At 37.6% G+C, this 26,112-nt stretch overlaps 2 protein-coding genes across 2 annotated transcripts in view; one reads left to right on the top strand and one right to left on the bottom strand.

Moving 5' to 3' along the window:
- LOC134801421 (trehalase) overlaps positions 1 to 11,774 on the bottom strand; it is a 76,140-nt gene extending 64,366 nt beyond the window's left edge. The window contains exon 1 of the mRNA XM_063773972.1: positions 11,681 to 11,774. The gene's annotated coding sequence lies outside the window, so the exon portion shown is untranslated. The remainder of the gene's footprint in view (positions 1 to 11,680) is intronic.
- LOC134801424 (putative nuclease HARBI1) overlaps positions 1 to 26,112 on the top strand; it is a 143,208-nt gene that overhangs the window by 15,472 nt on the left and 101,624 nt on the right. The gene's annotated exons all lie outside the window — the stretch shown is intronic.

Here is a 26,112-nt window from a genome sequence, read left to right as displayed (position 1 = left end):
ATTAGTCACCCTTATATAAATACACTTGACATGGTATACACTTTGACACATTGACTTCCTTTCTATTAAATCGTGTTGAAGATCCATCATCATCAGCGAAAAAGGAGTCCTCTACCAAATGATAAACAACGAAATTTCGGGTTTTGTGTAATTCCCAGACTTTTTCCGTGACCCGGGAATTTATGTTTGGGTGCTCGGAAATTCCTGGGTAGGTGATTATGAAATGTGCAATAATTAAAATGGTGATATTTTAAACATAAACAGAAACCTTTTGTGTTTGATATATTTACAGAAATTCGTAACTGCCTCGAGTTGAGTCTTAAGTAGTGCATGTCTCGAATTTGCACGTCAAGTGATTTTTGGTCAACATAGAAACCTTGAACGTCAATATTGCTGTGTAAAAACTGAAATTACATAACAAAACGGAAACCGTTCTCACACATGTAAACTACTGGAACATCATGTTTGATCACGATCATCACTCATGAGGGAAAGATGAAGAAATCTGTCGAGCTGGATAGATAGAACACTCTTTATTTGCACACCTCAGTAAAAGATACAGCTTAAAGAAAAACAAAGAGGCAGACAACAGGCGGCACTAAAGAGCCGATATCTCCAGAAGAGACCATTGGATAGGTAGCGGAAGCAAAGCATTTAATCAAAAAGTGTAGGTGTTGCAAAAACGCCAGGTCAGTTGAGTCATGATTTCAAAAGTTTTGAAGGCTCAAGTGCGAGAAGAGTTGTAAAATTTTCCGCCACTAGATTAGGAAGATAAACATCTCCAGCACGACTGCTAGTCAGTTCTAACCGCTTTGATATCCTGCACACAATGCGGCATCACAGCCATAAACATGTACACAATTGTGGACCTTATTCAATTGAGATAGATTAGCGAGATTTATGACTTTCCTGACATTAGCAATTCACCGCTGTGACACCACAAGATGCATTGTATGGCTATTAACACAGCGAAGTGATGAGTGGAGATTCATAGCTACAATGAAAGATATAGCAGGTAAGCAAATATGTTTCACTCTGGCAAACTCAATGTTTGTTACCTGATTTTATCATACTTTACTTTCAATGCTCATCTACTACTCATCGAGAGCATTCTACGAAACAATCCTAAACTCAATGAGATTGCATTGTTTTGTTTTATTTACTAGTTCTTATGGTCACCTTCGATCTCCGTACCATATTTTCTGCGAATGTCGGCTACCAAAGTCCACAGGGTCACATTTTATAAAGGCATACATGCATGTATATTATAATCACTGTTTACCTCACTGTTAATTGTGAAAAGGATACAGGCTGCGATTACAAAGTTAACGCGACCCAGGACTCTTCTTTTTCCTGTTTTTTTCAAAGGTCTTTTGAATATTACTGAAGTCTAGCAACTCCTCAACTAAGTACAAATATTTCCTCATCAAAAGCTCCTCTGCGGCTTTGCATGACTCTGTAACTGGTCCACTTTGCTGTAGAATTCCTACGCTCTTATAACATATCCTAATCGAGTATTCGCAAACAACAAATGACAAACGCCTGAAATCCAGGATTAAATTAGCCGACGCAGGCGCGGGCGAAATTGGTCTAATTTCCTTGTTACTGCCACCCACGACCGTCTGTCTGATTGTCCGAAATGTGTACTATGTATAGAACACGGGCTATTCATAGGGTCTGATATGATCGATTGGGGTCACGGTTGTCGATGATGTCAGATTTGGATTTTTGGGATTTAACACGAGAATTTATACTTTTAAAGGTAAAAGTGACATTCGGATGTCAACTACAGCTGCATTACTGTTGCGACATTACTGCTACGCCGTAAAATCACAACAGTAATACAGCTCAAGCAGACATCCGAATGTCACCTTAAGGTTCTAGCTATGATTCCATACTGCATTACTGTAGAAGTGTAGAAAATGACAATAATCCCTGTATACTCGTTATTCACATCGAAACTCACATTTTCTGCAACAATGCATTAGAATGCTGCAGACTTCAAAGTTTCAAGAAATGTAAATTTAATTACGATGCCGGGAAAGTAAAACTCAGTACCAATTTAAATTTAATTTAAAGGTTATACGCAATAGGGACCGCAATATAACGGACCGAAAACGATGTTACTTACAATTTTTTTTCTTTATGGTACGCTATTAGAAGTGGTGGTGGTCGAGTGGATCTGACGTGGGACTATCCAAGCCTTGCCCAAGATTACTCGCGCCTACGAAAAGGCCTTTGGCCAGCACTGGTATGTATATATAGGCTGAATTAAACATAGGTAACATACATATTTTACACGTATCCCAAAAAGTAGCATGCTTCTGAGAATCCATTTATAAGAGAGCAATCTCGTGACAGCGGTCAGCTGATGCAGTTGTTATCAAATATGAATGCTCAGTGCAAGAAAGACGGATATCGGCTCGGATCAACTGATTAGTCACGTATCAGCTATATTTAAAACGTAAATAAAGTGTCCATACGTAAATACGTTCGTCAGAAGCATATCTTACGATGGATAGTGCATTGCATACCTATAAGTAGATGAATTGCAAAAAGTTTTGTGTACCTACTGAACCGACACTTTCATTTTTTTTAACGTTGGGGAAATGCGTTTACGCATGCCACCTAGCCCGGGGGAACCAGGAGCGATGACGGACTAACCAGTGGTAGGACTACCGTCTAAAACCACCAACGAATGCCGACTCCGCCTTGTAGAGAAGCGCCGCAGGATCACTATCAGCATTCGACTGCGTAAATACTAAATATCCTGACACATGACACATCACTGAATATTATCCTGCCTCCATAAATACGACGTCACATAATGTGTGGCGCGTCATCGAGAACCTTATAGAAACAAATTAAAAGTGGAAACATTCACAGTCTTGGGTGGGAGTGGGACTTGAACCCACGACCACCAGATCGGTAGCCCGGGTAGTAACCACTGTATTTCACAACTCTTTACCAAGTGTCGGTCACGATTCTATATATATCCGAATGAAACCGTACCTTTTGAAGATCAAGGTGATAAGGTTGACATATTTGGCGGTCAAAAGGTTAACAACAGAGCTCATTTGTACAGGTAAGCGCTACGGGTTTTCCGTAGCAACCTCTGTATCTCGTTACCAAGGGTCGGTCACGATTCTAAATATATCCGGATGAAACCGTACCTTTTGAAGATCAAGGTGATAATGAGCATAATAAGTGGTGCTAATGATATCTTTCCGTAACGACGGTCGACGTCGGGCATATCAGGGTATTTAGGTTTGCACGTACAGGTTTGCTCGTATGTACCACGCTCAACGATTGCTACGCCATTTATGGTCCTAGTTAAATTGGTTGTTTCATACTTACGGTATGGAATGTCCGATTTAGCTAGAACCCTAAATGGCGTAATATTCCCGTGTGGTGACTGTATTTATGACTGCAGTGTGGTGGAGGTAATACAAGCGACGACGACGCAATGTATGGGAACATGAAACATCATCAGTGTGATAACCGTCTAAAGTACCAGCTGTATATACCTACGTCACCGGTTCTAACCTGACAACAGCCAAGTGATCATAAAACGTCAGGAGACGAATAATAAAATAAATTTGACGAAGATACCGACATCATAATAAGTAGGTAGGTACTCAATCGAATATGATCTGCGATGGCAGCATGGTTCCATTTTTATCGCCTGTCACTTTCGCACTTACATACTTGTCAGAACGTGACAGGCATGGTGACAGGTGATAAAAATGCGACCGTGCTACGGCCGCTGGAAGTATTTTATAAACAAGAAGAATCACTTTGAAGTTACGAGTGTTATTCCATTACCGTATATTTTTGAATACTCCTCCGATACAAAGATGTTCAGAAACGGCACATGAAAAGATGCAACATCGAGCCCTCTCAGTGGGAAGGTTTGGCAGCACAGCGTCCTGAGTGGCGCAGGCTGGTGCATGACAAAGTGCGCGATTTCGAGGAGCAACGTAAAGTTGACCTCGACGTTAAACGCGATGAGCTGAAAGCACGCCAGCCTGCTTCCATTCACTACCACTATGTGGCTGGTGTTCTCACGTGCCCTCAATGTGCGCGGGGGTTCACCTCAAAGATCGGCTACGTCAGCCATATTCGGGCGCACGAGCGCCGAGCTAACTAGGAGTCGAAGTGGTCGCCTTGGTCGAAACCGGCCGGAAGGATCATCATCATTTTTGAATTCAAACTCATAATACACACAAGGAATACTGACATCTAGTCCATCGACCCATGTTTTTTTTTTTTTATGAAATAGGAGGCAAACGAGCAGACGGATCACCTGGTGGTAAGCGATTACCGCCGCCCATGGACACCCGCAACACCAGAAGGGTTGCAAGCGCGTTGCCGGCATTTAAGATGGGAGTACGCTCTTTTCTTGATGTAATGAAAAACTGGGCATCAAATGATACTTATTTATTTAATATTTATTGCACAATGCATAATAGTAGGTACAGTAGTGTAGTATTTCGTACAAATAATTTAATTTCCGTATTCCGTACACAAGCTATTTTTGCTTACAGGGAGGCTCCATCCCTTAGCTTACATTTATCGTGTAACTTACAAAAATAAAGAATTTTGTATTTTTTGTATTTTTTTTTCCGTACCATTTCGTACAGTCGACGTCAAAAATTTGTTTACAAATGTTTGAATAAGGTACAAAAGTGTAAACATATTTTTGATGTCGACTGTACCTTGTCACAGTGACAATAGTATGAGCGTATGAGGTCCCTTAGCGACTGTCATATGGATTGTCAATACTGAAATTAAATTTCTTGACCGTACTTACAAGTCCCGTAAAACTCCTTAGTGCGAGGCGGGATTCGAACCCGCCGCCTTCGGTTGGAAAACATGGAAAATCGTTCCAATTGATGCCTTAATATCGCAGCGCTGCGGCGGTAGCACGGTGGCATTTTTACCGCCTGTCATCATGCCTGTCAAGTATATATATATATATATATATATATATATATATATATATATATATATATATATATATATATATATATATCGAAGTGACAGGCATAATGACAGGCGATAAAAATGCAACCATGCTGCCACTGCCACCGCAGGCTGAGTAAATGCTATTTTAACACAGCTTAAAAATTCGGTGCCGGGCGCCCCGTTTCCAGTACAAAATGAACACACATACTTGTTCTTGACAGTGAATGTGTTAACAGGAAGTCATGCTAGCTTACGGTGATGTTCGAATGTCAATTGCAGCTATAGTTTGTCAAAGGAGTCAAAGGACTGTCTCATTTCAATCATAGACAGAGAACATCATAATATCTTTGTCTTACACTAGTACTAGCACCCAAAAGAAAGGATGATAGTTTTCCTGGTTTGAACCAATTTGTCAGTCAGTAAGATACTGACTGACAAATTGGTTTGCCCAACTATATATTACTGTTACAGCGTCGTTGTTGCCGCCGCGGTATCTGTAAAGTTCCCTGTGGCAACAGTACAGTAAGGGCGATTGTGCACTACAATGAATTTTACTGTCCGGCAGTCCGAGTTTTTACGGTCCGATATGGCACGCCATTAAATGTATATAGTAGCTTGTGCACTAGACGTAATTTTACCGTCCGACATTTTACTTTTCCCCATTCCGGACAGTTTTTTTCCGGTCCGAGATGATGGTTTCATGCCACTGCGCCGCACCTGCGAGTAAAAAGACGGACAAGTGCACAAGCCAATCATCCGTTTTTTTCATGCCATATCGGACCATGAAAACTCGGACTGCCGGACAATAAAATTAATTGTAGCGCACAATCGCCCTAATGTAGCTGACAGTGGCGGCGCGTCAATAAAATCCGATTCCCACCGCCTTGCATGTTTTTGGATGTTTGAGCAGAGTTGTAAAGGAAGTATGTAAGCAAAATTAGCCCCAGCTTGCCTATGGATATGTTTGACGCGCCGCCACTGGTAGCTGATGACATCCGAACATCACCTTAATGAACTTTAGGAGCATCTTTAATAGTGAAGGGACCGAACGTGACCTTACACTTAATGGCGCCGACAATCCGATCACAAAACAGGAAATAATTATGTAGAAGATAAAGATAATATGTGACGTTCCACGGAAAAAGGTACCTTATGAGGGTTTCTAGTTTCGGAGATATGAAATGTTTTGTAAAGAGGTGAAAAAATGCTCAATTTTTTTTTATTGTGTGATCTGAAACCTTAATGCGTAACGTTTGTTTATCTGTTTTTATTTTTGTTATAAGTTAGTTATAAGCCTAGTAATGTCGTCTCAGAGTTTAGTAGAAAAGGTACCTTATGGAAAAAAGATTGAAAATTCCCAAAAAAACTAGTCAATACGGGAAAAGAAGTTTGGTAGAGAACTGTATTAGCATTCTGCAAAACGAATTTGATAATTTCAGTTCTGGTTGGGGCGCCTCGCAAATATTATAACCGTACATCGACCGACATTACAAATCCAAGTAGCCTGCTATTATACCAAAGTTACTCTCGTCAAGTCTTTCTTAACTAGAATAATCTTCATTTGGTTTGGTCGCATGCAGTAAATCAGCCATTGGTTTGCTGAAAAATGCCAATACCCGACGCATTACCTTATGGAATATCTGAGGTCATTGAACCTCAATGCCGCTTATCTTCAATAGCAACCGAAATATATTATTGATAAGAAATAGACGATTTATACCATCTTAACCCCAAAATATTATTAGTTTATCCTAACTGTTCCATCATCATCATGCCTCATCATGTAACTTAATCACAAGGTACCTTTTCATTACATACAAATTATTGGTCTTTTTTAAGATTATTATGACGAAGAACTAATTAAATTTGGGGCAGTTTAATGTAAATTAATATTTTCTATTCATAAAAGATAAACTGTAATATGATTGATATTTTGTAGTGATGTATTATTAGATTTATTTCCATAAGGTACCTTTTCGTAAATGTATGGAGCAAATACTGTTATTGTTATGTAAGTTTAAAGTGGCATAAGGGGTTAAATATAGTATTTAGTTGGGGTTTTAGGATTTATTTCATTTGAATGACAGAATTTCTTTCATATGTGCTCAGAAAAATTTATTGTGTGTCACATTAAAAGTAAAAATATTCAATTTTGTGATTTTATATGAAAAAGTCAGAAAATACATTTTCACCTCTAAATCGGTATTGTTTTTTGCTTAAACTGTCTGTCAGTGTCGTTTTCTAATAGATAAAATTTAAATCTTGAGAGCTCATTGCAATCAATCGTGAAAATGAAATAAAACTTTATTTTCAAGAGATTGGCTAGTATACACATAAATCAGTCGATATCAAAAGTTTCTATTTGCATTACAGAACAAGTCGCAATATTTTTTTAATCCCACATATATAAGAATAGAATTACTAAATAACTTCATAGCTACAGTCCAAAACGCAGACATATTCGCAGACAAGTGGCCGTCCCTACAACGTAGTATCAGGATTTTTTTAAACTCTACCTACTCGTATGTTATTTAATATCAGATTCTTTTTTTTATCTCTATGTAACTTAGTAATACATAATATGTATGTTCAATTATAAAGATAAGTGTGTAATACAATAAGTGTACCTATTAATTTTATGATACTGACTGATACTGACAACATATATGTACCTAATTAACAGTATAAGTGCCTTGGCTTGAGCTGTAAACTTATACATAGTGTTTGAATAAAGAATAAAGAATAAAGAATAAGGTATTATTATTTGTAGTCAACTATGTAACTTACTTCAGGAACATAGTTTTTTAGGCGGCTAAACTTAAAACTTCTCTATCGTAAAGTTGCTAATTTCACAACATTATTTTCAAAAAATCATATCTCTGTAACTACGCAACCTAGAAGGTTGATCTTTTGTGTTATCGATAGCTTATTTATTGTAGATTACTGGGGTATGCATAACTCCATACCCGCCATAAGGTACCTTTGACCGTGGGACGTCACATATAGAGCTTGTTACAGCATAGCTAAATAGCTAGGTCATCTATACAAATTGTAGTGTAGGTATTACGAAAAAACTATTTAAGGTCAATGTGGCTAATTTCGTCATAGGGACTATTCCGTCCACTAGCGTTTTTCTCGAACGAACAAAATTGATAATTTCATCGACAAAGCAGCGATTGCTTTTAGTTTCAGCAATCAAAAGCAAATGGTTTTTTCCTACGGTTAAAAATCAAAGAAATACCTATACGCTCGTGGACGGCATAGCCGGAATTAGCCACATTGACCTTAAGACTTTTTAAGAGGCCCAATTCACTTCTACGTTTTATAGATTGAAAAAAAAAAGAAATATAAATAAAAAAAATATATTTAAATTTGTTCATTTTTGTTTTTAGGATTTTTAATATTTTTATGTTACTCATAAATTTTCTCATGGGGCTGAGGGGGGACTTTGCCCAGCAGTGGGACACAGTGGGCTCTGAATAATAATAAATATGTTACTCATGCTCAGACTCATGACAGATGTTCTAACTGTGAGACAGTTATATATCTTGAATTGTATTCTGAAAGTTCATAAAAAAAACCAGACGTTGGCATGTTAAGAAAACGTAACCCTTATTCAGTAATTAATCAACCAAGTATTGGTACGACTTAGGGGTCATCCATTAATTACGTCACACGAATTTCTAGGTTTTTTTACCCCTCCCCCCCTCCTTGTCACATTTGGCAAACCCCTCCCCCCTAGTGTGACGTCACATTTTTTCTACGAAATCGCCAAATCGAATTAAGTACTTTACCTATTAAGTATTATTAATATTTTATCAAAATATTTTTGACGATATAAATATTAGTAATTTATAACCCAAAACTGCTTAGGAAAGAAAATTTTACGAATAAAAACGATTATCGTTTTAAAAACTTGTTATTTAAATGTACAGCGAATAAAATAATTTAAATAAATTTTGACGTCACAAAGTTCGTGTCTCCCCCCTCCCCCATGTCACAATATGTCACATTTTCTTGACCCCCTCCCTCCCCCTAAACGTGTGATGTAATTAATGGATGACCCCTTACTTTGCTAAAAGGCAATTTAATGCAACATCTATTTATCTATACAACAAAGCTAACAGAACCAATAGTATTTACAATAAAACATACAATGAGTGTAAAAACAAGACTACTATATGGCTAAAAAGTAAAACATACGAGTAAACAGAAACTATAATTCCTTGACCTTTCTAGCGCCGAACCCGAGATCCGCACGGCTCACTCAACTGTACACATTCATATTACATATAACACACACTTACTATTCTGCCTAACTTAGATCGTTACCCCCTTTTTATTCAAAATGTAAACAGTATGTACATAAGCTTATGTTAGAAACTCTCCCTACTTTTAATGTATACTTTTAATGTACACCTAGTTATAGTTTTAATATTGTTAAATATACTTTTAAACCACTGTATGAAAGAGCGAATACCTCCTAACACAAGTGTCAAACTTAAAAGGAGGATTCGACACTTAGGAAAAACCTTGTACAAAATAAACGAATTTTGTTTTTTTTTAATTTTTGAAGACTTACGAGCTTTTCCGATCGTAATAGGAGAAAAAAGTGTCCATTGATCGTCTTGTTATTGTATTATCAGACTGATATGATAATAGCAATATGTAACAAGCTGTATCATCAGTTGTCAATGACACTGTTACATATATATCATTTATCGCCACTGCATTCATAACGTATTCAGTGTCAACAGATGTGACATTCAATCGGTCAATTCCATTTTCTGATCTAGCTCTGAAATATTCACATAGAGCTAGACCAAGATAAGTCTGCTACGATATTGATAACACACGCACTGCAAGTGCTGTTTTAAATGTCAAACTTCTATGAAATTATGACGTATAAATAACACTGGCACTGCGTACGCTACCAAAATCGTTGCAGACTTTTTTTGGTCTAACTCTAATTCCTTTTTAGCATTCGAAAGAACTGTTCAATTAAACAGTGGACAACACACGTGATATTCAAGTCATTGCACGAGTCCATGGGCTACGTTAACCGTTTAGCATAAGCATATGGTAATTAGTGAAAACAAAACGATACGATAAATGTTAATAGAGTTAGACCAAGAAAAGTCTGCAGAGATTTTGACAGCACACCCAGTGCTAGTGTTATTTATACGTCATAATTTCATAGAAGATTGACGTTTACAATAACACCTGCACTGCGTGTGCTGTCAAAATCTCTGCAGACTTTTCTTGGTCTCCCTCTACCAAATTTTGCGACTCAGATAATTTTAATAAACGTCAGCACAACTCCAAATTGTTATTAGCTAATATGGATTTATGTAACATGTCTTCACTAATAGCTGTCTAGGATGATGTTTAAACAAGATTTGATAAACCACAAATGTCTGAATGATCCTATGATACCTAAATGATCATTGCTCCTTAATATTAGAAATGATAACGATACTTTCAACTGAAAACGTGGTCTTTAAGAATAAGTAAATAGAAGTTTATAACATAAAAATGAAATACATCAGGCGGTCTAGCATCAGTTGCGTTCTCGCGCGCGAGTCCATACTTGAAGTCGCGCTAGATGTATGGAGTCGCGCGCGAGAACGCAACTCATGCTACACCACAAACCACAACCCCACTGCTGCAGCTCAGATACACATAAGAACAATGAAAACCGGTAATTTTATATGGAATTTTCCATACTAAGATGGAAACCTCCAACCGGAAATATTCTTTATCCGGGGACTAATGTTTAAAATTCGGACATGGTAATTAGAGTACAGTAAATAACCTATTTCTATTACTATCAAAATGTTGAATGTACATTTTCTACGATTCTAATACGAATCTGAACCAAAGTCCTTCATAGTACCAGGTCAAGAACCAATTTTCTAATATGTCAATCAAACTACAATGGTAGAGCCATACTGTGTGCACTTGTGCAGCCACAATAGTGTTTAGAACGGCATAATAGTGTTACTTGGTTTGAATTATTTATCATAAAATATCTCTGTGATAATATATGTTGCAGTTGGACATGTTCCAAGACAAAAACAACGATACTAATAATGTAAAATAATTTTAGCAACATTCTTATGTTATACGTTTGTGAAGATTCAGGCGTTACATTGCGGAAATCCATATCAATTAAAACCAAAATATTACTTTGCTAATCCGCGAAAAGATACCGTGCTAGTCAATCAGTGCTAACCCGATATACTTACTTAAGTAATTAATTATACGTTTGTAGCAAGTTAGCAACGTAAAGTGTAGCGACATACTCTGTTTCCGGTGTAGATAACGTAACGTTGACAGATATGTATGAAAGCCAATTAAAAGATTACAACTATACTGAATTTCATGTGACAGTGTGTTGCCATCCACTGCCCGAAAGTTAACTTTGATTTCGTCACAATTAAAGACCCATAATTAACCGTAATCATTTAACGTATGTGGCTTCCAAATTCAAATAAAATAAAGGAACAATGCTAACACACGTTGACGCAAGAATTACTAATTACCTGTCAACAATACAGAAAAAAAATCGAGCTAGACATTCGCAGAAAACTGACTTGAAACAATTATGTATAGTAAAAACATTGTGTTAAGTTCATTTTAGTACGTCAAGGATGAAATGCTGAGCCGATGCCAGGAGTTTATTTCTGAATTGTCAAGAGCGCGAACTTACCAAGAAACTCAGGTAATCACACACTTCACATACACAGAAACGGCGCACACGTCTGCCTCGTATCGCGGTCAGGTAACAACTGAAATGATTGTTCGGTTCGCACACATGTAGCGGCAAAAAAAACATGAAGCCAAACAATCGCAATGTGAAAAGTAAACCATTATAAGCGGGATTTGCGCTGTTGTGGTTGGCAAGGAAACTAAAGGTCTAGTTATACTAGATTTAATCTTACTAGCTAGTATTTTTACGAATTACCAACGACGTACGCAGATGAATGACGCGTTCGCGAAAACTAAACGCCATTTTTGATTACGTAATCTATGGTGCAATTAGGTTATGTTACAGTTGCTTTCTGAATAAGAGTTATTAGAATTTTGAAAGTATCGACCTAGTTTGCGTGACATGTACAATTTGAGTACAATGAAAGATGTTTTAAATTTTGAAAGAGTAATTATAAGAAGAAAGCATGTGTCGGGTCTCGGTATATGTGCGTTTAGCCGGTTTTAACTGTAATGTATTGCAATTAGTTCAGAGGTTGTGAAGACATTTTAGTTGGAATTTCAATTACTATATTTCGTACTGACTGGCTTAAAACGCACTGCGATTAATTTCTTGCGATTTCAGAACCGCAAAAAGTGTAACGTACGGCATGCTTCATAAGCGCACGCACTTCAGACTGAAACCGCAGGAAATTATTATAGTCAAAATTCAAGTAATTATCTTATCTGTGGTCGTGCACGCAAAGGGACGTCAAGTTGTGTCAACCCTAATAATTGCTCGGAGCAATGCTGAGCCGAAAGCAGCCGAGTTTGCCCGAAGTCAGGAGTCTCCCCACTGGTAATGTCGCAACAGTACCTGATGTAACTGCAGTCGCCATCCGAATGTCACCCTTACGTACACAAGTGCAAAGTTCTTTACCCTTTTCAAGGTTGCACCAATGTAGAAGGTTGTCTAAAAAAGTCCAAATATATTCCAAATAGTTAAGATTTGCGGCTCGATTCGGAGAATGAATTAGATTTCTACTAGACTTCAAGAAGTTACGATACGGATAATTTAAAGATATTTGTAAGATAGATATGTCAAATTTGACGTTTCCGCGATTCTGGAGGTCCTCTTGAACGATTTCGACAAGTTATGACTTAGATATGCAAGTCAAATCTAGTCGATATCTAATGTAGATCTCTAAATCGTCTCAAGATCTTGTGATTATCTCGAAATCCGAATAGGCCTGTTGGTGATTCATTTGAAGGTGATTTTCAGAAAGTACAATCAAATTTAAACCTTAAATGAGAGTACTAAGGTTGACACTCTACTGACACGTATTTGGTCGATAGATCGTACTATGCCTGGAAAAGGGGTATACAAGCTGGAAAATTTACAAAACATAATACGACGTGGTTGAGAATTAAATGTCAAATCTGATATGTACGTGATTTTAATCAAATTAATTAATTTTAACTATTTGTCAATCAACAATCGAGCACATAACGGATTTGGCATACAAGGACGTAAAAAGGAAGTTTCCATTTCGGAATGAGGAAATTCCACTTTTTAGTAGCTTCAGTTTCTAAGCGCCACTTGCACCATCCCACTAACCCGAGGTTAACCGTTTAAACCGTTAACCCAGGGTCAAATTGTAGGTACCTAACAGTAAAGTGGTACCTGAGTCCGCTGTGATGACTCAACTATTAAATATTTCCAATTAAGTATTAAAACTTTCCGTGAAATGTACAAAAGGGTGTCATTTGCATGACTTTCAATTCGAATAACAACATATCTCATTCATTTCCAATTGCAGCCTTAAACCAAGGGTATTAGGAAACTAGAGCGTTCGGGCATTCTCGGCTCCGTTCGGCTCAGCATTGCTCCGAGCAAGTATTAGGGTTGGCACAACTTGACGTCCCTTTGCTTGCACGACCACAGATAATTACTTGAATTTTGACAACCCTAATTAGCCGAAAGGGATAGAATACAATAGAATAGAATAGAATAGAAATAATTTATTGTTTACCGTGTACAATAAGGTGGAATACAATGTTATACACATACAGTCACAACGGCAACCCATATCGGGTATACAATATTAGCTGTTGCCCGCGACTTCATCCGCGTGGAATCTTATCTTCAATATTTTACATCTTTAGTACCTATAATTTTCATATCCAAGCAATGTTGAAATTACCTTTTTTTTTTTGCAAGTTGTATGCATAAGAAAGAGAGCATGATTCGACCATACCGTATAGGCCTAAAGGGATAGGTATTGGTAGTACAGTGGTACGATTCCTTATCATGTGCTCAAACGTAAAGGTGACATTTAGATGGCATCTGCAGCTGCACTACTGTTGCAAAATTTTAATCGAAATAATAACACCTGTAAACAATTTTATATAGGATTTTTTTTTTCATAAATCCCATTCCGTCGAATCATCACTAATATCTGGGAGACCGAGCTTTGATCGAAAAACGTATAAAAACTCAACAATGCGCGTTTTCCCAGGGATAACGCCTAGCTAGATCGATTTTTCGCCCCCGAAATCCCCCATATAGCAAATTTCATCGATATCGTTAGACTAGTTTCCGAGATCCCCGAAATATATAAATATACAAGAATTGCTCGTTTAAAGGTTTACCAATTTATTTGTGTGATGAACACTAATATTTGTTCCTGAGTCATGGTTGTATTCTATGTATATAAGTATGTATTTATCTATACAAGTATGTATATCGTCGCCTAGCACCCATAGTACAAGCTTTGCTTAGTTTGGGGCTAGGTTTGATCTGTGTAAGATGTCCCCTAATATTTATTATTTATTTATAAAAAAAAAAGTATAAGATTGACTAAATTGCAATAAGGATTTTCAGGAATTATGTAACAACAAATCTATTTTCAGACTCCGGAAAGCCAAAATCACTTTTTTTGAGATAGCCAATCTAAACAAATCACTCATATCACATAACATTGATATGTTATCTGATGATAGCGAACATAGATAACCGTTTTGGGCAAGACAACGGCATTAGAATGAGAAATAATAATAATTAGTATATTTATCCAAATACTAAACTGAATTTCTCTGAATGTTATTGACCGAGCGTCAGCGAAGGTCTCCGTTTCAGCTTGGGCAAAAATGCATTCGTAATATGTCCGGGTGCTCTTCTCTACAGGTCGCAATTCTCAACCGATTCTAGTGAAATTTTGCAGGTTCGATGTTTGAATATATATTTTTTGTTGATTCAGGGATGTCAGATTCATTCATATATTTTTTGGCGAGTATTAGTAGTGGACTACTAATAGGCATTCTACTAATATAGAATTGAAAACGAGTGGTCAATAGCACTAGATTCACAACCTTAGCTCGTTTTTCAAAAATATCAATTCGCGATTTTTTCACAGATTTTCGAGTGACGAAATCGAGCGCTCGAAATTCAAAAATCGGCCGCCAGTTTTTGAAAATGTTTCAAAATAGCAGAGTCATACATTTATTCAGTTTTAAGACGCTCGCGAGGTCTACTAAATTATTATATCTTATAAATGATGCATGAGTTAAGTTACATTACAACATATCATTTGTATACCTACCTATTCAAATAATAACGTGGAATTTTATGAATGTTTTTATTCAATCTTATAAACTATGCATGAGTCGTGTTAGAACATACCTAAATTACCGAAATAAATATTATACACACACAGTAAGCTCATTAAGGCTTGTGTTGTGGGTACTAGACAAAGATAAATATAATACATAGGTAGAGTCAGACCAAGTTAACTCTGCAGCGATTTTGTCGCACAGACGTGCAAGTGTTATTTATGTCATAATTTCATAGAAGTTTGACGTTTAAAATAACACTTGCGACTATAAAAAATGCTGCAGCAAATCTTGGTCTGCCTCTATGTAGGTAGCAGTACTAGCAGTTGTTTAGATCTAGGCGTGTGCTTAGAATAAATACTCGTACCTAGTCGTAGAAGCGATATACGTAACTGTAGCACGTGTTCGGGGCACGAGACCGTGTCCTGTGCAGGTAAGTAGGTATTACTCTGCGGTGGCGTGTGTTTAAAAGTATTAGGATTGTAATGACAGCAAAATTACTAAGACAACCGAGGTAAAAAACATACGCGTCCTTTTTAGGGTTCCGTACCCAAAGGGTAAAACGGGACCCTATTACTAAGACTCCGCTGTCCGTCCGTCCGTCTGTCACCAGGCTGTATCTCGTGATCTGTGATAGCTAGACAGCTGACATTTTCACAGATGATGTATTTCTGTTGCCGCTATAACAACAAATACTAAAAACAAAATAAAATAAAGATTTAAGTGGGACTCCCATACAACAAACGTGATTTTTGACCGAAGTTATGCAATGTCGGGCGGGGTCAGTACTTGGATGGGTGACCGTTTTTATAGATAATGGTACGCAACTCTTTGTGTGCGAGTCCGACTCGCACTTGGCCGGATTTTTTCATTACACTTGCTCGTAAGAGTTATTTACGATCATCATCATCAAAATTTAAGAGCATGGCTCTTGTCGGTGGAGTATGCGCCAGTTTTCGCGGTCCTCGGCCAGGTTATTTACGATACAAGTGCGGAAAAGAAGAAATTCGAAACGAGTGGCGATAAATTAAAACACGACCGAAGGGAGTCGACATGAGTTGCGAATTACCTATTCGCACGTGTATCGTACAACGTTTTACAGTACATATGGCCCTTTAAACTTTTGACATACGCACGAAGAGCTATTTTAGGCTATTTTACGCACTAGTGCGGGAAAATAGGACCATAGTACTGTAAAAATGTTTTCACCACACCACACTCGGAAAGGCTTACTTTGCACTTCAAAAACTGATAGCAAAGTTGCATTTTATTCACATGTGAGGCAAAGTAATCAAATGCAAATTTTGAGTTGTTTTCTTATGTTTGCTGGTAGAATTGACTTTTAAATGATGATTTTGGATGATAAATATTTAAAAACATTTATTTGGATTTATTTGGTTTGATTTTGTTTGATATTTTACATTAAATATTTGCTTCGGGTTGGAAAAAGACGACTAATGTAAAAACGAGACCACTTTAGGACTAATGTAGAATTAAAAAAAAAAACATTAACCCGCATGAAAGTACCTACCAAAATATGGAAAAAAAAAATTAACCTTTTTTTGTATTGTTTACATTTGACCTATATTAGTTACGTCTTGGTATTTCATGTTTAAGTATTAGTAGTAGTCAAATACAAAAAATAATTCCCCCAATCACATATTATTCCAATTTCAATGGGTCCAATGCCATTTAATTTTGACACTGAAATTAACAGTTTTAAACGATACACATGTAGTGCATAATTATTTTCCATCGTATTTTCACGGAAACTTACGAACGTGTCTTGCTACTCGTATTTTAGTCAGTCTCGGTACGAAAAGTACTGACATTGACTGAACTAGCGTGACAAATACGAACGTTTCCGAGAAAATACGATGAAAATCAATTATGCACTACATATGTAAACAATACTGTCTAAAGTACTTTTAATTTACTAAATTGTATGGTTTTCCTGCCGCTTTGTGGACCCTACAAGTTATTTACAGTTTTCATAGTGATTACACAATGACCATTCATTTTATTCTAACAAGTGTAGGAAATTAGCATATAATAAATAGTGCATTTTCCTGTCTCATTCAATTTATAAAAAAATCTTGAATAATTGTCACTAATTATTGTTTATGCAATGTAAAAAGTGAAGGTACAAAGGTAAATAAATAAAACTAGATAAGATAGGAGATAAAACCAGTAGTATAGGTAACGAATCAAATTGTTTTATTAAAATAGTGTTTACTCTCACTATTTTTTTCAGTTTCCTCTAGCCGCCCAGATACCTATAAAAAGGTCTCCCATTCCATTCAATTTTGAATCTTTAATTTAACAAATCAAAATTTCATTTGTCTTGGCAAATTTTGACATGTGGAGGGCTAGAAGTTAAGACTTAGTTTACTTACTGATAGCAAACTATTAGGTACATACCTTATAACTAGTCTACCGGTAAGGCATGCTGCTTTTCTAAGGTTGAAAGTTTGCATCCCAACTCACACCTACCAATACGTTTTTCGGAAATTTAATACGAATCATTTGATCTACCACCTGTTCTTCGGTAAAGGAAATCGTGAGGAAACCGGACTAATGCCAATAAAAAAATCCTCCACTTTAAAGTGCCTAGCTAAAATTCCAATCGTTCGTTCCGTAGCGAACGATACGGTAATCAATCTCTCTCTATCAATCTTCCATATTAGTGTGACATGAGCGTTTGGTTCTCTACGGAGCGTAAACGATTGGCATCTTGGCTAGGCATAGGCACCCTGGTATACGTTAAAACGCAGTTCGGATTAATCAAGAAAACGTATTGAAATAGCAAAGGGATAATCATGAAATGAATTTATTGCTCAGGTAATCAGAAAACCAGTATCAGTCAGTATTTCAAAACCCATTAAAGGCCATGGAATGTTAGTAACCGCAAATCCAACTCACACATGGACGGCGGCCATGACAGGTTGCCGAGCCTCTGGAATCCGGGCCGCTGATTGGTCGAGAGCACCGAGCCTCCGTGACGTCACGCGCGCCGGCGCAACTGGTGGCGGAAAGCGGGCGGCCTGAGTTAGAAGAGGCAGCGTAAAGCGGAAAACGCTTTGAAGGTTTTTCTGTTTAAAGAGGGCGAATAAGCACGCCAGGCGTAGCCCAATAACCTTAAGCTTAGGCGCGGGAGCTTAGCAAGACCTTGGCCTTGCGATCAACCGTCAAACTTCTATGAAATTATGACGATTAAATAACACTTGCACAGTCTGTCCTATCAAAATCGCTGCCAACTTAGCTTGGTCTACCTCTATAATAATAATTCAGCATATATACGTCCATCTGCTGGGCATACAGTCCTCCTCTCATGCGCGAGGGCTTGAGCTATATAGACCCCACGCCGGCCCGATGCGGTTTGGGGACTACACATACCTACACATTTGAATTTCTTCGCAGATGTAGTAGGTATGCATGTTTCCTCACAATATTCTCCTTCATCGAAAAATTTGTGCTAAAATTTCTAATGATATTCCTCAGGTAGTAGGTACAGTTCTGAAAAACTCATTAGTACAAGCCAGGATTTGAACCTGCGACCTCCACCGCCATTTTTGTTTTTCTCCGCACATGATACATCTCCTACATTAGTGTAGGTATCGAGATTTAAAATTATAAGGAAGATTTCACTTAAACTTAACTGTAATTGTTCCGCTTATATAATATTTTCTTCGGTTAGGTTTTCCCATGTACTGTTTTCCTTGATTTACATTTCATTTGCATTGATAATTTAACAAGCCTGATGAGATTTCCTGGTAGGCGTATTTTATGTTTGTGACATAATGATAAGGTACTTATAAATAATTTATTTAGTATATTTTGTAATCTGATATTGTTGTTACAGTATCTCATCTTAAATTATAGTAGGCGCTTTTATGCTGTAAATACAGCATATAGCAGCGAATTACGGGGCAAGTGGCCGATCATCATTTTTTAGAAAAATTACGTTCCAGGTATGTCAGGATTTTTAGGGTTTTGTCTGCTGGACTATTGTCAGGATATTCCATTTCTCAGGTGTCAACTCTACCTGTAACCCATCCTTGTTTGGTTCCCATGATTCACTCGCGAACTCAAGAGTTATCATATGTGCGAGTCAGTGGCTCTGTGAGCTGTATTAGACCTCGCGAGCATAGCTTAATACTGCGCCATTTTGAAAAACTTCCAAAAACTGAATCGACAGAATAATTATATTTTATCATCGAACCTGCTCACAAAATTTCACGTGAATCGGTAAAGAATTGCGACCTGTAAAGAAGATCAACATACGAAAGCATTTTTGCCCAAGCTGAAACGGAGACACTGACATCGCAATGTCGAATGGCATTATAGCCGTCATAAAGTGCGCATTGCGATGATGTCTAGATGAGCCTAGAACGCTAGATCCAGTTGCATCCAGCCGACCCCTCGTGTTTCACTCCCACGCGTAATTGACAGGCAGACATTAATTTTGCAATTGATTCTGCACTGCACACTAGCATTACTATTACTAGTTATATTATGGTTGACATACTGCGATGCTTATCAAGATAGTTACTTGGTTTACAAAGTAAGGAAAAGATAAACCATGCGTACAGGGCATTACAATTTAATAAAATGAACTAATCCTACAAATATGAATCAACTGCAAAGTTTGTGTAAAGTTTGCTTGGTACAACTCTACCTATCGTTCGAAGTTTCAAAGCAATTTATTTGGTGCATCGAAACACGAGTGGGTAAAAGCATAATAATAAAACCCCTAAATTAATAACTTAATAAGAAGAATTGCCCGGCCCCAGGGTTTCAACCCCAAACACCGCAAATAAGTAACTGCAACCAAGAGTCACATGCTTGCGACGCTTAAGACTTTTTTTAATACTACGTCGATGGCAAACAAGCATACGGCCCGGCTTATGGTAAACAGTCTCCGTAGCCTATAGACGCCTGCAACTCCAGAGGTGTTACATGCGTGTTGCCGGCCCTAACACTCCGCACCGTCGTTGAACTCTGGGAAAACCTTACTCACCGGTAGGAACACAATACTATGAGTAGGGTCTATATAGGGTGCCATTTGGCTGCGGTTTTCTGTAAGGTGGAGGTATTCCCCAAGTTGGGCTCTGCTCTAGATCTGGAATGACATCCGCTGTGCTGGGCCCTACCGAGCGAGATGACATTCACAGTCCCCATACCTCTCTTTTGGACGAAATTTAAGGACATACCCGGGTACCAAACTTACGGCCAAGTTTTAGAGCTGATATATCGCTTCAACCGGTATACACCCACTTGCCAGAATTTCATTTGCCATAATTTAATTTACCATAATAGTCAACAGCCATTATATTGTTTCCCATAATTACATATGCAATACTTATTGTTTACTACATTAGTCACGTGCCAGAAACTTTGTTTCCCATAAAATCAATTTCAATAATGTCATTTGTCATCATCATTGTAAGCCATAAGGGGTCATCCATTAATTACGTCACACGTTTAGGGGGAGGGAGGGGGTCAAGAAAATGTGACATGTTGTGACATGGGGGAGGGGGGAGTCACAAACATTGTGATGTCACTTTAACTACATCAGTAACCGAAAATTAATTTATATTTTTTTATTCGCTGTACAGTTAAATAATGAGATTTTGGATGTAACTTTCGTTGTGTTATAAAATTACTAATATTTATACACATATCAAAATTTTTTTTTTTATAAAAAAATAATGCCGGGTTAATATTGTCGAATTCGTTGAAAACAAAATTGCCTAAAATGTGACGTCACACCAGGGCGGGAGGGGTTTGCAAAATGTGACCAAGTGTGACAAGGAGGGGGGGAGGGGTAAAAAAACCTAGAAATTCGTGTGACGTAATTAATGGATGATCCCTAATTATCACTAGCCATAATATATTTTTTTTACAGAAACCAAATGCTACTAGAAAAGTGGGTTAGGTTAGGTTTGAACTGCGACCCTTACAGAAAAGAAATGCTATTGGAAAAGTGGGTTAGGTTAGGTTTGAACTGCACCCCACACAGAAAATAAATGCTACTAGAAAAGTAGGTTAGGTTAGGTTTGAACTGCGACCCTTACAGAAAAGGAATGCTATCAAAAAAGTGGGTTAGGTTAGGTTTGAATTGCGACCCTTACAAAAACAAATGCTACTAGAAAAATGGGTTAGGTTAGGTTTGAACTGCGACCCTTACAGAAAAGAAATACTACTAGAAAAGTGGGTTAGGTGAGGTTTAAATATTCTATTAAATAATATTATTACAATCAATAATATGGACAACGACACGTATGGCACTCGTACGTTCTGGAATCTAATAATCGGGTAAACAAAGAGTATGTCACATCATTTTTATGGTAAACAAACAATTCGGGCAAATGAAATTCGGGCAAATAAAATTCGGGCATATGAGTATTATTTTATATAATTTTCGGACAAACAATAGACAACCGCTTCAACCTGTATCATGGACGGTCAGTTTAGAAAGTGACCGGCCTCGGTACCTGCCGGCTCGCGCAAGCCACCAACTGGTTAGAAAGGGTGCACTTATGCCGTCATAATTAGGGAGGACTGCAGTGCGAAATATAAATCTACTGGAGGACTGATTCATGAAGAAAGCGAGTGCGTTACGTAACTCGTAAACAGTGACCATAGCAAAAATTGTTCTTATACCTAAACCTTTTTATTATTACAAAAAAGATTATGTATACTTTTTCGCTATTATCAACATGTAATGAGATATGGAGGGACGACGATGGACAATAAAAATTTTTTAACGTGCCCAGAGGCCTATAAAAAGACATCCCATCATGCCATTGTATTTTAAATCTTTATATTGAAAAATCCTAATTGCATTTGTTTTGGCAAGTTTTGATCTGTGGGCGGCTAGAGGATAAGAATGGCACGTATGATCGTCGTCGTCGTCGTAAATTTAAGAGAGACTCTTGTCGGTGTAGCTCTCTCCATTTGACTCTATCCAGGGCCGCCTCCTTGATTTCCTTATACGACATTACAGCTACCTTTTCTTTTATTTGTGTTATGTAGCTTATCCTCGGCCTTCCACGTATGATCATGAAACTAAAATTCCTAGTCATCTTTTAAAACGAATCATCATCATCTTCGTCGTCGACGGTGAATTCAGAGCATACAGCCTAAGTGATCACTGTGCCGTTTGCTTTAAAATGTCGATAGTGTCATCATATAACCAGACTAGGCATGTAACTAAGAGAATAACTAATGAAACGCACTTAGCGCGGTTTTTTGAAAATGTAAGGAACACTGACTGGTCTAGTTTCTCGCAACATAATACAGGCGGCTTCGATGCAATGTTTACAGGTTTACTTAGTAAATTTGAGATGTTTTGCCCAGTTAAAAAGGTACCCATTAGACCGAAGGATAGGATGTGGTCGAATCCGGTAACTACTAAAAGCAAGGAATTCCTTCTATTATTAGGTATGCTAGTTAGACACTACCCAGATAATCAAAATCTTATACAGTTTACTAAATGCTATACATGCAAACATAATGCTTTATTAAATAGAACAAGAAAAACGTTCATAAATAATAAAATTGAGTGTAGCTCTAATAAGACTCGTGCCCTTTGGGACGTCATTAAGGCTGAGACCAACAAAGGCCGAGTTACTAGGGACGAGTTCTGCGTGCTGCGTCGAGCGGTGTGCGGCGAACATGGCTCCAGTCGGGAGCTGGCTGACGTGCTCAACCAACATTACCTGAGCGTGGTGCACGACACCCTTCTGCGCCCGTGCATACAGGAAGCGCTTCGCCTACTCCGCGCTACCTACTCATCCCTAGCGTCCACAATGTTCATGGCTCCTTTCACAACGCAGGAAATATTGACAATCATAAAGTCGGTCAAAGCGAAAGGAACTAAGGATATATATGGCTTCCCGACAGCTATACTTCACAGTTTACCGCACAATTTTCTTCACCATCTATGTGAACATTTTAATGACGCAATACTCAGTGGTAATTATCCCGAATCCCTTAAAAAAATCAGAGTTACCCCAGTTTACAAGGGAAAAGGTAGTAGGGATACAATGAAAAATTATCGTCCAATATCACTTGTTCCAGCGCTGTCCAAGATATTTGAATCAGGCTTATGCAATAGGCTTGCACATTTTTTCAATACCAAAGGTGTACTCTGCGGTGACCAGTATGCATATCGCGCGGGCCGATCAACCCTAGGTGCGGTGCGCATGCTACTGGAAACCGTATTAGACCATCTAGAGGCAAAAAATTACGTTGCTGCTATATTTTTCGACTTGTCTCGTGCATTCGACCTAGTAGACCATGAGTTAATAGCGGCGAAGCTTGAACATTACGGTGTCCGGGGTAAGGCCCTGGATATAGTAAGGTCGTTCCTAGCCCACCGCGTTCAAGTCACTGATGTCAACGGGGAGAATTCTGTGTGTGGCTCAGTCGGAGATAGGTCTGTCCCCCAGGGCTCAAATGTCGGAAATAGTATATTCGCGTTACTGATGAACGACTTGCCGTTCCCAAGTCCTATTGCAAAATTCATCATGTATGCGGATGACATATGTGCAATAATCCACGGTCGTAGCCAAGAGGAACTGCAGTCGAATGCTAGGGACATAATTCTAAAATTACTGCACTGGTTTCAAGCTAACGGCATGCAGTTAAATATTGAGAAAACTAATCTCCTCCAATTCTCACTCAATAATAGGGTACAGTTACGGCTAGATTTGACCGTTAACGGGGTGCAAATAGAACCCGTAGACTATGCTCGTTATGTTGGTTTTTGTTTCGATAGCGGTTTGCAATGGAGCCAACAGATAGACGCGATCTGTAAAAAATTGAATTCTGCCTTCTACGCTATCGGACGTCTAAAGCATACGTTATCGGAACAAGGCCTGCTGACAGCATATTATGCATATTTCCATGCACACCTAACGAGAGGAATTGACCTTTGGGGCCTGGCGGCTGATAGAGACCGACCATTCATCCTACAAAAAAAGGTAATTAGACTGATATCACGAGTCCCTCAGGACGAACCTGCACGGCAGCTATTTGTTAACCTTAAGGTAATGACTGTACCTTCGCTCTTTATATTTGAGATAGGCAAATATGTGAGAAATAACCCTGATGAGTTTCCTATAAGCAAGACCTACTCTGCGAGAAGAAAACCTGCACTGTCGGTACCCACGCATAGACTCCAGAAGTCAGGGAAGTCCTTAAAGGTAGTAGGTGCCAAAATATATAATAAATTACCTGAGGTAATAAAAGAATTGAGTACTGAACGACGCTTCACACGTGAACTCAAAACGTTTTGCACAACAAAAGCATACTACTCGGTGAAAGAATTTTTGGATGAATGACTAAATATGTCGAAAGTCAAACCATGAATGAATATGTATAGGTATAATTATAACTTTCATGACATGTCATCTTTATTCAATGAAATTGTGTTCAAATTATGTTTAGTATAATTCATTAATCATTATATTTAATCTAACTTGCATTGAAGCGTAATTGACTTGTATATAAATGTAACATTCATTTAATATTATAATAATATGTTTGTTCCCCTAATTGTAAATTATGAATATGACGATGTACAATTAATACAAATAAAATATATTCTATTCTATTCTATTCTATTCTATTCTACATAATTCCAGCTTTCCAGCAGCCACATCGCATCAGTACTTTTAGTATGTTGTTTAAAACACCATTGACACCATTCTGACCACCATTCACCATTCAGACGCAAGAAAAAGTAAGAGTCGTGTCGTATCAAAAAGCCAAAGAGCTGGCGCAAGATAGGGAAAGCTGGAAGATACTCCACCAACAAGAGAATAACTCTGAATTTAATGATGATGATGATGACACCATTCTGCCAAAATTAGCTTTATACATGAAGTATTTTCCCTATTTGGCAGTGTTAGGTTTTGGTTTAGTGAGCTCGCATCACAGATAACAAGTTCTTACGTAAAATACTATAATAAAACTGTCCTAGAATACGTAACTGCAATAAAATAAAAATAATTTATTGAAAAAAGTATTGTACAGTGGTTGCTCTTAGACTAAGAATTGTTATTAGAGAAAAGTGGTTTACAAATAGTAACAACTGTCTGAACTAGGATTTCCTGTGTTTCAGGCAGCGAAGGACATTATTTATTAATTTTTAATTATTCACTTAATTATAAATTATAAGTACACAATAAAAGTCTTATCTTCGTCTTAAAATACCTAACATTAAGGAAACTGGTCTGCATTTGGCCTTGATATTTTGTCTACGCTCAAAGTTCATCTAGACAAGTTTTTAGAAGAATAAAGACTAGGCCAGCATGGAAAACTTATCATTTACTAGACTATTGCGTTGTTTTGAGGAAATTAAACTAACTAACAAGTCATATACCAAGAGTTAGCTAACATTGCTGCGGTTACCCTATGTCAGTGTTGGGCATTCAAGAATAAAATCATTATTTGAATAAGAATTTGTAGGAATAAAATCATCTCGATTTTATTCCCGTCAAAAATATTCAAATAATTTTGGTCGGGAATAATTCGTATGAGATAAAATTGAATGAGAATTAACATATTCTTAATCAAATAAATATAATCATGATTTTTATTCGAAATAATATTCCACGAATAAAAATGTGGTCTGGGTACCGTATAGGTACTAATTACGTATAATAGTTAGGTAGATGTAATAGTAGTTAGTCTCTTGTCTAATTGATACCCATTTTATGGAATAAAATCTTACAAATTGACTGTCGCATAGTTTCAGTAACCGTATTATTTTTAATTTACTAACCAAATCATTAGGTTCAATTTAGCTCGTCTAGGCCGTCTAGGGGCCTA

The sequence above is a fragment of the Cydia splendana genome, chromosome 22 (genome assembly GCF_910591565.1).
Source record: "Cydia splendana chromosome 22, ilCydSple1.2, whole genome shotgun sequence".
Classification (NCBI taxonomy): Eukaryota; Metazoa; Arthropoda; class Insecta; order Lepidoptera; family Tortricidae; genus Cydia; species Cydia splendana.
Note: the sequence above shows the minus strand (reverse complement) of the source record. Positions and strands in the feature narration are given on the sequence as shown.